The sequence below is a fragment of the Callorhinchus milii genome, unplaced genomic scaffold (assembly GCF_018977255.1).
Source record: "Callorhinchus milii isolate IMCB2004 unplaced genomic scaffold, IMCB_Cmil_1.0 Scaffold3, whole genome shotgun sequence".
NCBI lineage: Eukaryota > Metazoa > Chordata > Chondrichthyes > Chimaeriformes > Callorhinchidae > Callorhinchus > Callorhinchus milii.
The window spans coordinates 34,460,566-34,476,691 of NW_024704744.1; the positions used below are offsets into that span (position 1 = coordinate 34,460,566).

A 16,126-nucleotide genomic window follows, 5' to 3' on the forward strand; every position below is an offset into this window, starting at 1 on the left:
GGAGGCAGAGTTTTGTATGACCTGGATTTTATGGATGGTAGTGGAGAGGAGACCAGCAAGGAGGGCATTTGAATAGTCCAGCTGAGAGGTGATAAAGGCATGGACCAGGGTTTCAGTGGCTTTTGGAGTGAAGTATTGGTGGAGACGGGCGATGTGTCGGAGGTGGAAGAAAGCGGTGCTGGTGAGGGACCGGATGTGGGGGAGGAAGGATAATTGAGGGTCGAACCTGATGCCTAGGTTGCGTACGGATTCAGAGAGTTTTAATGGGAGGTCAGGTAAGTGGAGGAGGTGAAAACCATGTGACTTTAGACGTTGATGAGAGCCAAAGCGTATGGCTTCCGTCTTGTCAATGTTCAGCTGAAGGAAATTTGCACTCATCCAGTTCCTGAGGTCTGACAGGCAGGCTGATAGAACATCAGGGGACTGGGGGTCGCAAAGTAGGTGGAAAAATAGAGTTGGGTGTCATCCGCATACATGTGGAAGTATACCCCATGTCTGCGGACGACATCCCCAAGAGGGAGCATATAGATCAGAAAGAGGAGGGGGCCAAGGATGGATCCTTGGGGTACCCTGCAGGTAACTGAGTGGGAACGGGGGAGAAGCCATTTGTGTAGATGTACTGCTGGCGTGGATTGAAGTGGCCAATTTATTATTGGGTTTTTTTCTTGAGGGATTATTATCAGGCGTGTTGAGTAAGAAAACTTGCCCAAAATTTCACCCTGCCAGGAATCAAACCCAGGTCTCTCACTTGCAAAGCGAGTGCTCTAACCACTGAGCTACAGGACTCCATGTCAATGTCAGAATCAAACTCACCCTCTGTGGCAGTATTGGTAATCTAGTTGCTGGCCAGACGGGTCTGCAGTACTCCAGGGCACTGCTGATGACAACTAAATCCTTCTTATAGTGTGGAGACCAAAAATGGACGCAGTACTGCAAATGTGGTATAACCATCACTTTCTCACTTCTTCCTCTATCCTTCTAGATTGGCCTTTTCATATCATTATCTACCCGAGTAGCAACTTGTAGAAATTTATGGATCTGAATCCCCAGATCTCTTTGTCCTCTGTTCCAAGCATCTAGACTATAAACAGCTTCTTTATTTTTCCTGCTGAGGTGAACTGATTTGCATTTTCCTACATTAAACTTCATTTGACATCTGTCTGCCCATTCTGATAACCTGTTTATGTCTTCCTGCATTCTTCTGCACTCCCCTTTACTGTTCACTTTGCCCACCCTCACAAATTAGGTGTCATCTGCAAATGTTAACACCACACCTCCTATACTTGAGTCCAAATCGTTTATGTATAAGGTGAACAGTAGTTGTTCTAACACGGATCCCTGTGGAACACCACTTCCTACCTCTTGCCAGCCTGAGAAGATGCCCTTCACTGCTATGCTTTTGGTTTCCTAATCATTCTTTAACATGCTACCTTTCCCACAATTCTACATGTCCTGATTTTAGTCATGAATATAATAATAGTGACATATCATATGATAAAAATAAATAAGGAGAAAGAACATAGATTTTCTGTAGCTTTCAAAAGGGAAGTAGACAGGCAATGTAAGGGAGGGACTTGAAGGACTATGTGGCTAAGGCAGAGTGGGGGTGGGATTCAATTGAACTCCTGGCTCTGTGAGCTGATATGGATTTAATGAGCCAAATGACCTTCTTCTGTGCTGTAGATTTCTATGTTTCTATTTATATAGATTGTACAACATGGAAACAAGCCAATCGGTCCAACTAATCCGTGTCAGTGTTTATATTCTAAATAGGAGTGTTCCAAGGAGGATAAACAATTCAGGTTTGAAGTATTTATAATAATAATAATAATCCTTGTCTTTGGAATAGTGCCAAAGTCAGGAGGGCAACTCAAAGTGCTTCACAGGACTTATAATAATAATAATCCTTGCATTTTGATATAGCGCTTTTCACGTGGGGAGGACGTCCCAAAGCGCTTCACAGAACACACTGTAAAGTGAATTGACTGTATATTTGTGGGCGAATGCGGCAGCCAATTGCGCACAGCAATGTCCCACAAACAGTCGTAAATTGAAAATGACCAATTTATTATTGTTTTTGGTTTCGGAGGGATTATTATTAGGCGTGTGGAGTAAGGAAACTTGCCCAAGGTTTCGCCCTGCCTGGAATTGAACTCAGGTCTCTCACTTGCAAAGCGAGTGCTCTAACCACTGAGCTACAGGACTCCACAAGGATTTACTGTGATATGGAGTGACTGTGTGTTTGTAGGCGAATGCGGCAACCCAATTACGCACAATAGTAGCCCACAAAAAGCCAGAGAGCTGCCATATACGCCTGTCTGACATTGGTTTATTTCTGAATGCTCAACGTGTTGTGAATAAAGTCAGGGATTTATAAGGCATTAATTAAAATAGAAAGTTATAATGAGGTCTAATAGGGGGTTTTAAATTTAGTAATTGGTAATGGATCAATTAAAAGTTGAGTTAAGGGGTATCCCAGGAACGGACACTGAAGGGTGACCCTCGTTATAACACAATGCTTCAATTTAGACTGTGTTATAATGGGTACACAAAACAAAAATAGCTGCTGGTTAATCCGGTCCTGATTATAAGTGAACTTGTACACAAGCAAAAGCACTTAACAAAGAGGTCACCCTGCATAAACATGGATGAGGTGGAATCATCGAAGAAGTCTTCAACTACCCTTCCTGGTAACTTGTTCCAGTCATTAATTATCCTCTGGGTAACAAAAGCACAATATTTCTGGTGCCTGTCCTGTAGTTGTACTTTGCAGCACTAAACTTGCCACCGCCTTCTCTGAAGTCCACTAACTAAACCTGACTTCCTCGTCAGTACAAGTCCCAATGGGTTACAGCAGTCCTGACAAACTCTCAAGTAAAATAACTATTCATCATTCCATTTTGAAACTTATTTTTGAACAATAGTTACACTTTATAAAACCTTAAAAGCTAAACTTAGATTGCATTAATCAATCAGACCTTATGTTCAAGCGTTCTTTATTAACTCTCTTTTTAGATAAAAATAAAGAAAATACTGTATTTCGGCAAATCAATGAGCTGTCATGCTGGCTTAGTCGACCGCAAACAAGTAATTGCACAAAAATTGCAGCAACCGGCTGAAAATAGTGGATTGCACAATTCCACAGAAATAAGCAGCGTGAAAGTGGGACCCTAATTAGTTTCCAGACTGCACGGCTGTCTGCACAACAGCAAATGTTACAGCTTTGTGACAGGATATCAGAGTCAGAATGATAAGGTAAGTGAAAATAGTGTGGAGACCTCATATCACAAATATGGAGGAGAATGTACATGAAAAGAAGAAAGTGATAGTTCCTGTGGTGATGGAAGCGTAGGCTGTAGGTGGGCAAACATTGTCCTAGCGGACTCGGTGGTGAGACATGCGCACAGTGAAATGTACATAAATGATCACATTTAATAAGGCTGGCTGCATTCTGCTTTTCAGGAGAAGCAAAATAAAAGCGTAGATTGATGACCTTATTTCGTGAAGGGTGCTATATAAATCTAACTTTTTGTTAAAAGAAAGAGTTAAGTTAACACTCTTATTACATATAGGAACAAAGTGAATATTTTAGGAGATTTACAAATGCAAGGCTGTAATATAATAATAATATAATAATCCTTGCATTTGATATAGCGCTTTTCACGTCGGGAGGACGTCCCAAAGCGCTTCACAGAACACACTGTAAAGTGAATTGACTGTATATTTGTGGGCGAACGCGGCAGCCAATTGCGCACAGCAATGTCCCACAAACAGTCGTAGATTGAAAATGACCAATTTAATTATTGTTTTTTGTTTTTTTTGGAGGGATTATTATTAGGCTCTGTGTGGAGTAAAGAAACTTGCCCAAGGTTTCGCCCTCTGCCTGGAATTGAACTCAGGTCTCTCACTTGCAAAGCGAGTGCTCTAACCACTGAGCTACAGGACTCCACTCCAAGAACTGAAAAATAGGAAATGAATCCAAAAGCATTCAAAATTCAAAGAAGCTTTATCAATGGTAAGAATTGTTATTATCATTATTATAAAAACTATCAACAGAGCTTATCAAGATTAATCAATATACCTGAAAGCATAACTTGGTAAATAACTAAATAATCTTTGCATTTTGATCAAGTGCTCATAATGTTAAAATATCTCAAAGCACTTTACAATAATTATTGTGAGTAGCAGAAGCAAAATCATGACAGGTTAACCCCAAATCAACAAAAGGGATAATACTTGAAACCATTGTATTATTGTTTTTCATTTACTAAAGACCATACAGCAGCAGGAAACATGGATTTAGAAACAAAAGATCATGCCTCATGTAATGGCATTAGCGTTCACTGAAAAAAGTAACCAAGTGAGAATTTACCAGTCGTTATTAGTTAAATAGATTTTCAGAAGGCATCTGATACATTTTTGCATGTAGGTCTTTTAAATAATAATCCTGCATTTGATATAGCATTTTATCTAGTCGTCGAGACTTTAAAGATTAAATTACATATCGAATTAATGGCAAGATTGGAAACTGACTTGACAATCCACAGAAAGTGGTGGTAAATGGGGAAAGGGAGACACTGACAGCAAAGCTGCACACAGTACTACTCTGAGTCTCCTGCTACTCACATTACTGTGCATTCAGATATGACAGGGAGGAGGGTATATTAGTGGAGGGTAATCACAATGAATAAGAATAGGTAAGAAAATGAAACACAGCAACTATTTGCACCAGCAAGGGCCCACAATCAGCAGTGGGGTGAGACCAATTTCTAGAAAATTGTTGTACCAGGAGAAATTCCCTTCTCTTTTTGAGAGAATTATCTGATGAAGAGCTTGTGCAAATTACTATTCTGCACCTTTAAATCTCGTAATTCCTTTTTAGATATCCAACATTTTGAGATTTTCTTTGATGTGAAAGGTGTTATATAAATGCAATTTGCCATCATTGTTTGCTGGTGTCCCATTAAAATTTCCATCAATTACAACATGAACACATTCCAAAAGTGCAGTCTGACACGTCATGTACATCACAAAGATTAAATCGCAGGGTCCCAAATTTCCAAAGCAATATGTTCAATTTCTGTCCAACAGAAACAATAACCAAACTACCGACAATCTGCTGCTCGTGGGAATAATTAGAACAAACTCATGTTTTCGCTTAGATCTCCTTGACATAACCAAGAATGAGTTATACAACAGCCTCCGTGACTTTAGTTCAAACCAAACTGGCAAAATAAAGCATTTCTTAATGTGGAACTTGCTGGCTGTAAAACAATGTTGAGGTGTTGATGGTATCTAGCTGCAAGATCAACATTTGCCATATAGTTATAAAAAGTAATCCTTACATTTGGTGAAGTACCTTTCATTTTTGGATGACGTCTAAAAACACTTCACAATATACTGTGACGTACTCTACTTCTGATCAATTTTCATTTTGTCATTGTAGTGACTGTGAGTTTGTGGGCAAACATGGCAGCCAATTTGGTTACAGAAATGTCCCACAAACAGCCAAGAAGTATTGTTATTAAAAAGAAACTTGTCCATCTGAATGCAATATATTTTCTTTCCTATGATGTTGAAGAGTGATGGTAGTGGGCGAAGCTCTCAAGAAAATTCCACCTGAGTCTAGATTTACTTTATGTGCGGAACATATTTGATTGTTCAGAATTTAGCAAATTGTTGAATTTAGCAACTTTGAAATTGGTTTTCTGTAGTTCTTAAAATAATTTAAAATACCAAATGGAAATTGATCAGAAATAGAGTACATGTCAAAATAAACCTGATGAAAAGAGAAACATGAAGTGAAATAGTGAATTTCACGTATAATAGATCACTTAATAGGTCTGCTTCACTTCCCCTGCCTGATCCTGAACCTCCATCAGTGGGTGAGATTTCGGCCATTCTGCCCCACTCTAGATCTCTAGATCTCTACCCCAGAGTCCCTAAATCGTTTTCCTCCTCTCCCCCCTTTAAATCCTGCCTTAACACCTATCTTTTCAATTGTACTTTCAGTACACGTCTTCCCCCGCTCGTCCCTCAGTTCATTCCATGTCCATCTTAAGCTTCCAGTCAGCTCTGTGAAGAGTTTTAAGACGTCTTCCCAATATAAAATGCTCAGTATAAATGTAGAATTGTTGTTGTAATTGCTCACGTTGGTGGTGTTACTTACAATGGAATTTCCCCCATTTAAACAAGACTTTGAAATTAAACAAAATTTATCTTTTGAGTTTCCACTGTGCAAAACCAATGGATTTCACTGCAGGAAAGAGAGCAGCTCAGGATCAGTCTAGTAAACAAAATAAATTTGCCAGAGGCTTTAGATTTCGAAGATTATGAGCTTTACTCCAATATGATGCTAGCACAGCGAGACCCGGGCACACTATAATTTCACAAGGCCCTATGACATAACTGTGGTCTGTGTTCACTGTACCCAAGCCCTTGCAGCTTTCACTTGCAAGATGCAAACTAAACGTTCCTGTTAAACCTGCTAGCCTGTCTGCTCACCAAAATATTCTATGAACATAATTTGAACCTCAGCATACAGTACAATGCATCAGCAACAAAAATAAATTGCCTGTTTTATTCACTCATGGAGTGAATGCTGCAGACAACCTTCATGTCTGCAGAGAATGTTCATTGCCTTTCCCAAAGTGATGGTGGTCCATTTAAAGCCTTTCAAATTAGATCATGAATGACTCAAGTTCTCATTCCCCTACTTGTAAAAGGTCTGAGGAAAGTGCAATTAAATGGGACTGAAAGGATTACATTTAAAGCTGGCAGAGACATTATGGGTTGAATGACCTTCTTTGGGGCTGTAAATTTCTATGGTTCTAAACTTGCAACATTGATCTGACATTTATGTATTTCTGTTCCTGATAAGATTAAAAAATCAATTAGTTTCTGAATAAGGCTCCAACAGTTTGTTTGATTCTGTAATAAGTGAAATAATAATAATCCTCAGTCCTCTTGCCAAAGAAATTAGACCTATCATGTCTATGCTGGTACCAAACTCCCTTCACTGGAAGTAACTTCTCAAATCCCAAAGTTCTTGCTCTTTTCTTGCATCCATTTAGTTGGACCTTGGAACTCATATAGTCTAAGCTGACACTCTAATGCAGTGCTGTGAGTGTGCTGTATTGTTGGAGGTGCCATCCTTCGGATGAGATGTTCAAACTGCTCAGGTGAATATTTTAAAGATCCCATAATACTATTAAAAAAGGGAGTTTCTCCTGGTGTTCTGACCAACAATCCCCAAATAAAAAAGGTCATTCACTTCATGGCTGATGTGGGACACTGCTGTGCTCAAATTGGTTACCATGTTTGCCCTCAAAACACGCAGTCACATCATTTTACGGTACATCCTGTGAAATGCTTTAAGATATCCTCCCGACGTAAAAGCCGCTGGTCCAAGTGTAAGTATTATTATTATAATGCACTTTGGATAGAATAGGTCTATTTAAATCACTGGTGTATCATGGAGCGGACATACGGCACATTTCTGACTTCTGAAATTGACTAGCCGGCTTCCTATCAACAGTTTAATTTTGTGGATCTAAATCATTGCATTATCACAGGGTCCAACTTCACATTGTTTAACAAACGTAGCAGTATTATATTCACAATACAACATAGCTCATCTGTACATCCTGAATGCAGTGACCCATCTCTGTCATCATATATGTTTGAAATATGCATCTTAAGAACTCCACTAAATGTAAAGCTATTACATTTGCACACTGAATATCATTACTTAAGTGCAAATCAAATGTAAATCCATAATGTAAAAGTGACAAAACTTTATATCTTATACTATTTGACTATGACTGAATTTCCTTTTGGGCGAGTAACAGAAAACATTTTAAATTTTCATTAAAATGTTTCCTACGTACTCTTCATTTTGCTTCCAAAACACACTGGAAATTATGGTGATAAGGAGCACTTTGATTCTGTAATAAGTGAAATAATAATAATCCTCTGTGATCTTGTCAAACAAACTGATAGTGTTGTATGTATTGCATCACACTAGGCATTGAGTAATGCGAATAATGTTTACACTATACAGCGCCAGGTTCCATTTAATTTTCACTACAAACACAAACTGATGTGTTCATAGTAATACTGGGGAGATGTCTGAATTACATTGACCTCCTGAAGGTCAGTTCAATTGTGCCTTCATATTGTACTTCAGATTGCACACATTTTATCAACACTGATTGTGCACTCAAATTGCAAATGACTGTATCTCTTTGATGATGATATTATTGTTATAATGATATTCATGATATTTCACCCTCCCCATGAGGGTGAAAAATGTGGTAAGTGAAGTGATAATTATCATTTGTGACAATATCACCACACATATCACATTTTTTTTCACCCCATTTTTTAAAAATTGCCAAAGAGTTGCTATTGGGAGCATTTTAGCAATACATTTGATAACAATCACATTGAACGAGTCCGGATTTGCCAGAAGCAAACCTATTAACTTTGGGCATTGGATTTCACGCCTTTTGTCTGCCTGTTAGCCGAAATCAGAATAGCTAGTAAAAGACATCATACTGTACCTTTATAACACCAGCTTCAAATCCTAATGAATGAGCTAATCACACAGGAACAGAAATCTTTGCAATGAGTTTATTTGTGTATCTGTTACTGTGTGTTTTGCAGGCAAATGTGGCAGCCAATTATCGCACAACAATTCCCACAAACAGCCATGAAGTGAACAAGTTTTATTTGAAGGATGATTGGCCAGGGCACCGTGAGAAACTCCCTGCCCTTTTCAATGTGCCATGGGATCTTTAAAGTCCACTTGAACAGGCAGGCGGGACCTCGTTTGACGTCTCATCTGAAGGACAGCATCTCCAACAATGCAGTGCTCCAACTTAGTCTGTGAGCTCAATGTCCCGATGTAGGATTTGAACACGCAACCTTCTGATTCAGAGGCAAGAGTGCTACAACTGGGATAGGGTGACAGCTTATTCAAAGGCACTAAGCAGATCTTAAGAGTGTCAAATGACAATTTTATATTGTAATCTAAAGATGCATCTGGCACGCTTTCATGGTAAATGCAGTCTTGAAAGAATCAGTGCACTGGAAACGGTTGGTACTAAGAGTTAAAGGCACTATTCCATTTTGTTTCTTCCCCCCGCTTACAAAGTACCCCAACAACAAATAACAAGAACTTGCCTTTATATAGCACCCTTCACACAGGGTAGTGTCTCAGAGCACTTAACAATTGACATAGTTTGACGCAGAAATAAGGAGAAAGGGGAGATGATCGTAGGCACAATCAAGAAACAAAAAGTCTTCAGATGTGAACTGAAAATGGGTAAAGAGGGTGCGAGGTGGAAGGATCGAAGCTGGGAGTTCCAGAAGCTGCCAATATTGGATCAGAGGGGTCGAGGGATGTGCAGAAGGGCTAAGCCAGCTAAGCAAAGAGGGCAGGTAGAGGAGTGGGTTGTAAACAGGTTGGTGAGATAGGGAGGTGCTAGGGCATGAAGTGATTTGCAGACAAGTGTTGAGGATATTAAAGTTGATCTGTATCGCACGGATTCCCTGTGGTCCGGGACGCTACCCTGTGTGAATGGCTCTATATAAATGCAAGTGGTTGTTGTTGTTGATTGGGGTGATTATGGTACTGATTTTGCTGCAGGTGATGATACGGGCATTGCAGTTTTGAGTAAGTTGGACTTTGTGAATGATGGAGCTGGGGACGATTAGCAAACAGTTCAAAAAAATTTTTGTACAATAATTATAACATTATAAGACATAGATTATCAACAGCTACTATCACGATGACAAATGAACACAATTATATTTAACGGATTAAAATTTTCACTGGAGCAATTATATCAGAGCTAAATGTCACTGATGTAAAACTCACACATAACACAGAGAGACACAGATTACTATAAACATGTGGTCATTGTATATCCTAGTGAAAAAGTAAACCCATTAACCCTGTTATATCCATTTTAGACACAGCTAAGATTCCTATAGTGCTATGGTTAATGACTTGGCTGTTCTGGAAAGCAGAATAAAGTGCTCTGATATGTACAGGTTTTGGCTTCCATGCTCCCATAAACATTTCAAATAGACTCACTGGATGAAGTAAGTGTCTGAATGGAACTCTGTCTCAGTCAATGAAAGTCTTGTTCAGTGTTTTTTGAAAAAAGATGGCCCCATTGACAAAGCAAGCCCATAGAGACAGTATTCTACTGGTTAGGTTACAAAGGTTGGATCTGTAATCACCGTAAATAAATCTATACATCAGTACCCTAAAATCAAACATATTTAATATTTCATTTCACATCAAGACGCCCTGCGCAAAGCAACACAGAATAATATTGGAACATGCAGTACAACTAAGTGTTCTGCCCTACTTTATCCTTGTGAAAAGAGCACAATTTGCAATTGTTCATTTAAATAGGATAGACACAGCACTCATGAGCACCTTCCGCTGTGAGGGAGAAAGGAGCATTTGACCAAGAAAACGCAGTCCAAATAAGATATGAAAGTAGTCAAAGGCATCAAAGTGTCACTCTAAATTGAGAAAATCTACCGCAAGTCACTCCCATTAAGTTCAGTAATTCCAAACAGTGTGTGATTGACCTCAGATATAAAAGAATACGCAACCTATTATTTTCACATTGCAATTATCTAGGTAGACCCCCAGTTCAGTGCTGAGAAAGTTGATTACCCGGACCAAACTCCGTACCCCAATCTCAGCAGTTCTGGCCAGGCTCCACTGGCTCCCCATCACCGAATAGATTGACTTCAAGATCCTCACACTCATTTTCAAATCCATTCAGTCTCTGGCACCTCCCTATCTCTCCGACCTCCTCATTCCCCAATCCACCACCTGGCGCCTCGGCTCGACTGGCACCGGCTTCCTGCTCGACCCCCGCACCCTCCGCCCCACCATCGGAGGTCGCACTTTCAAACACTATGCCCCAAACTCTGGAACACTCTCCCACAATCCCTCTGCCCTGCCAACTCTCTCCCCTTTTTCAAGTCCCGCCTGAAAACTTCCTCTTCAACCCTGCTACGGCCACATCCTCCCTGCCCCCGGCTCGGAGTCAGGCTCCGCCACTTTTAAGTGCTCTGAGACGCTACCCTGCTATATAAAAGCAAGTAGTTATTGTTGACATTAAACCAAGTACTCTTCCAGCTGTTTGATGTTCCAAGTACATACTGAACATTCCAAGGGTCATAAGAACATAAGAAATGCGAGATGAAAAAAAGTCCATCTAGTGCGCCTTCTACCTTCCTGGCGGTCCCATGCGTATACATCCCAAACTACCTATGTACGATCTGTTTCAAAAAGACCAAGGGGCTGGCTGGGGAGTGTTCTCTTGGTGAGTATTCCTCCCTCATCCAAATTCATCAAAAAAGCATATTAATTGGTTATTCATCTTGTTGTTGCTTGTGAAATGTTGTTCGTACATAACAGCTGGCTAAATAACAAGTTACTACAACAAAAAAAACAACCATTTACATTTATACAGCACCTTTTATGGGGGGAAGACGTTTCAAAGCACTTCACACAACTGACTGGTTAGATACCCATAATAATGGCTTGAACTCCATGTCACAGTAAATCCTATAAAGCGTTTTAAGATGCTTCCAAAGTAATAAGGCAAAAAACAATCTATAACCAAAGACAGATACGAAAATGGAAAAGAAAATGAAAGACTATAGGAGGCAAAGGTCAGAGGTGGAGAATGGCAAAAGGCACAAGTCAGATCAGAAAAGCCAAATGCTTATCCACTTAATAATCTTCAGAAAGCTTTCTGGATGGCTAGTTAAATATTGATTCTTTCAGTCCTCAGCAGTTATGTTTTGTGACAGTCCTGTTCCAATCCTGGGTCTACAGGTCAAGGCAGCTACATGCACATCCTCAACAGAGCTATCATTCTCAAGCGCTTGAATGACTTCAAGGAATAGGAACCACAGAATGGGAAAAGAAGATGTCCTCTGGAGTTCCACTTTGACCCTAGATATATATATATTATATATAGGTAGATGATTTTTTTAAGATCCTGCCCAGTGTCACCGTTATAAAATGTAAATCTCCCTGAAGAAACAAAATGCAACATGTGTACTTCTAGTACCTCAAACAATATAGTACTGTATAGTATAGAGTCCCATAGAATAGTGGTTAGCGCTCTCGCCTTGCAAGCGAGAGGACCCGGGTTTGATTCGCAGGCAGGGCAAAACCTTAGGCAAGTTTCTTTACTCCACAAATCTCTGTTTACCTAGCAGTAATTAGGAACCCAGTTCGTAGTCAATTGGCAGATCACTTTCCGGGGGTAAAAATCCCTCAAAAAAAAATGTGGTCACTCAATCCACAACTGTTTCTGGAACACTGATGTGCTGTGCACAATTGGCTGTCACATTTTGCCCACAAAGTATACAGTCATTACACTTTACATTATATTCTGTGAAACGCTTTGAGACTTATAAAGGACGAGATAAGGCTCTATATCAAATGCAAGGACTATTATTATTACTGAAAGAAATATAAATTTAGTGCTTTAAAGTATCCTGAAAGAAACATTGCCAGTTTAAACCCTTGTTTTACGCCACTGCTGAGACCTTTATCGATTCTTTCATCACCTCATGGACAAATCTTTCCATAGCTCACTTCACCAGCCTCCTTAGTTCCACTCTCCAGGTCAACAGATTCACAATTCTGTCGCCAGAGTTCTATCCTGCACAATTGGATTTCCCCAAAAATCACAACCTGCATTTGCTTCAGACATGTGGATACTTGACGTGTGGATAACTACAGTTCTACTGCAAAGAATGATATCATAAAAGACTGCTGAAGCAGAACCTCTGTAGCATTTAAGAGTTAATAATAATACTCTTTGTATTTGGTAGAACACCTTATACCATCCTTGAAACATTTCAAACCACTTCATACGACCTACAACAACAACAAAGTGCATTTATATAGCGCCTTTTAAATCGGGAGAATGTTCCAAGGTGCAGGACAATGAGGGGTTTGCACCGGAGGTGCAGGTTGGGATCAGAAAGGGGTGGACAGCAAGAAAACAAGAGGGATGGAGGAAGGAAGATGACTGATCAAAATGGAAGATCTTGAGATGGGCCTTGAAGAAGGCAAGGAATGGGGCGAGATGGAGGGGCTCTGGGATGAAGTTCCAAAGGGTGAGGGGAGAAAGACTGAAGGCCTGACTGCTGATAGTGGAGAAGGGAGGGCAGGGAGATCGTGTAGGTCAGTGTCTGCGGAGGAAACAGACTTTATCATCTATAAAAAATGTAGTCAATGTATATTTGTCGGAAACTTAATTGGAAAAATACTTCAGGAAAAATAACATTAAAGCAGATGGGAAAAAACAGAATAATAGAATTGTAGATGGTTCCAGTTAGCATTAGTGCAGGCAGCTGATTAAAGTATATTAGTTATAGAGGAATTGAGATCCACACAAATCAGAGGAACAGTATTAATTAGATTCCATTGAAACTGATCTGTTCAGACAAGCTGGTTAACAAATCAGAATAACAGTTTTACTTCAAGTCATTTTGCCGTGTGAAACCGGTGTTATTCCTTTGAGATGTTAGAAATACACATTTATTTTTATCGATGCCCTCCTTTCTAAAACTCAGTTTACTGCCTGGCTAACTCCATATTATAAGGTCCAATGTCCAGTTGGCATTAAACAAATTCCTTAAATGTGAATTACGCAGGAGTTCAAGAGACCGAAAAGGAAGGAAGATAAAGAAGCAAAGAAAGGCGGAGAAATAGACACGTAGAAATCAGACCATCAAGTACAGACTGCAAGGAGATCAATTTAATTCCACTGCCCTACTTAATCCCCACACCACTTGAAACCCCTCTTTCTGTCTGCTTCCTTCTTTGAAAGCTATAATGGACTGCCTCCACCACCCTACTCAGTAGGGCATTCCACATCCCAACAATTCTCTGGATGAAAACATTTCTCCTAAATTCTCCTTTTGCTGTTCTTGTGTTTATATTGTAACTATGTCCTCTAGTAACTGAGTCCCAATCAATGGAAATAACACAGTGGTATTCCCAGACCATTGGAAGGTGTATAGCTTTGATCTGTAATAATACAGATTTTATAATATAATAATAGAGTCTGAAATGCTGTACACTGTCCAGCGCCTTGGGATGTCCTCCTGACGTGAAAGGTGCTATACAAATGTAATCTTGTTGTTGTTGTTACTGAATAGATTACTGTAGCAATTACTCCAGGTGGTCACCTTCACTAGTTGGCTTCAATAAAACCTAGCACTGCAGAGTTTTTTCTTTATTGTTTTTTTTCCATTATATTGGAACACTAATAGAAGTGGATTAAATACAAATCCCTGCTAGGTAGGTTAGATAGCCTTTCAACATGTAAGACTTGCCTATATTGAGCAGGTGTGCGGTTAACCTGCCAGGAATATCCCTTCATTCCCAAACAATGTAAGTTCTTGCACATGCCTAATCACAGGTTTGTTTAACTTTCCTAATTTTTTGATGAATGTGAAGAGATTAAAGGGGTGTCTTTATTTAATTAAAAGACAGAGAAGATGTCGCAGAGTGGACTTCAAAAGTGTGTATTGAAATGATAAACTCAGAACAATACTTTAGGATGCACCAAGACAATGGAACAAGGGAGTATAGGTTTAGCATTCCAAAGAGCAATTTCAGATGTCAGAATGTTTTTTCTTTACCCAGAGGGTTATTAATGAGTGGAACATGTTACCAGGAAGGGTGGTTGAGATCAGGACATTAGACATTTAAAAAGAGCTTGATGCTGTAATGAGAGGATGATTGGGTGGGTATTCTGAAGGGACGAGATCAGATGGGCAAACAACCTTCTTCATTTGAATTAATCTTGTGATCTTGTGAAATGATAATAATAAATAATAATATTTGCATTTGATATAGCGCTTTTCACGTCTTCTCGACGTCTCAAAGCGCTTCACAGAATAGACTGTAAAGTGAATTGACTGTATAGTTGTGGGCAAAATAGCTGTAATGTTACTATTTCAATAGTCAATAGTCAATTTTGTCCACAAAGGCAAGCTAGACCCTAGACCTGCCACAATACAACTTTACGATGTTTCTGTGCCTAGAACTTAATTTTTATTAATGTTATAGTTAAGATAATAAGTCTGGTATGTGATGTGATGCCATTGTGGAGTTATATCACTGCACTGGTTCTGTTTAATAGCCCAGTTAATGGATTTCAACACCATTTTCCAAATGATACCACACTTTGGAACTGCATGCCTTGATTCAGAATATATTGTTTTCCAGTTAGCACAGACTTTAATTTTGACTGGTTGTGCTCTCGTGGCTGAAGTTGAGGGTATGATCTGTGAATTCCATGATCTGAAATTCCAGTGTATGTGAAACACAACCTGAATTGACATTCTGTCTCTGCAGCTTATTTCTGGCCTGCCTGCCTGCTGCCGGCTGGGTGCTCAGAGGTAAGGTATATTTGTTATTTTCCTCAAAGCTCCTGTTGTTTCCATGAAACCACATTCTCGGGTCCCGGAGCCTTATCTGTTGCCAACTCTCACCTAATTCTCTCCGGTATTAAGTAAAGAGATTGGGTCCTCTTTGGAGAGAGTGCTCATTCTAATAACACACGAGTATTTCCATGTGTAAGTGGCATGTATGGATGTCTCAGTTTGGTTTGGCTAACTAAAAAATATTCTCCAATTCACCCATAGGGAACTGAACAACTTCTCATTGAGCTTGAGGTGACAGGTCATTGAGGTGACATTTGTTATACTCTAACTGAGCTATAAATTCCAGGAAAAGGAGAAAAAAANTTTATGGGGGGGTTGGTGCAGGTGTGGAAGAAGAAACTACAGCATCTCAATATGTTTATTCTTAGGAAAATTGCAATGAAATTTCACATCAACTCTCATTCAGGGACTAGCAACCCAAAAACACTTGATTTTGGGGGATATATAGAGAGCATATCCTCATATTATAAAGGCATACTCCCCAATCCTCCCCCCTTAACCCCACCCACCATTTTCTCTCCTTGCTGCTACTGCTCAGCCACACACAGTTCTTGAATTCAAGATCCTCATCCTCACCTACAAGGCCATTCACGGCCTTGCTCCCTCCTACCTC

General features: G+C 39.7%; 1 protein-coding gene across 1 annotated transcript in view; it reads right to left on the reverse strand.

Annotated features, from left to right (window-relative positions):
* slc35f1 (solute carrier family 35 member F1) overlaps positions 1-16,126 on the reverse strand; it is a 162,482-nt gene that overhangs the window by 72,146 nt on the left and 74,210 nt on the right. The gene's annotated exons all lie outside the window — the stretch shown is intronic.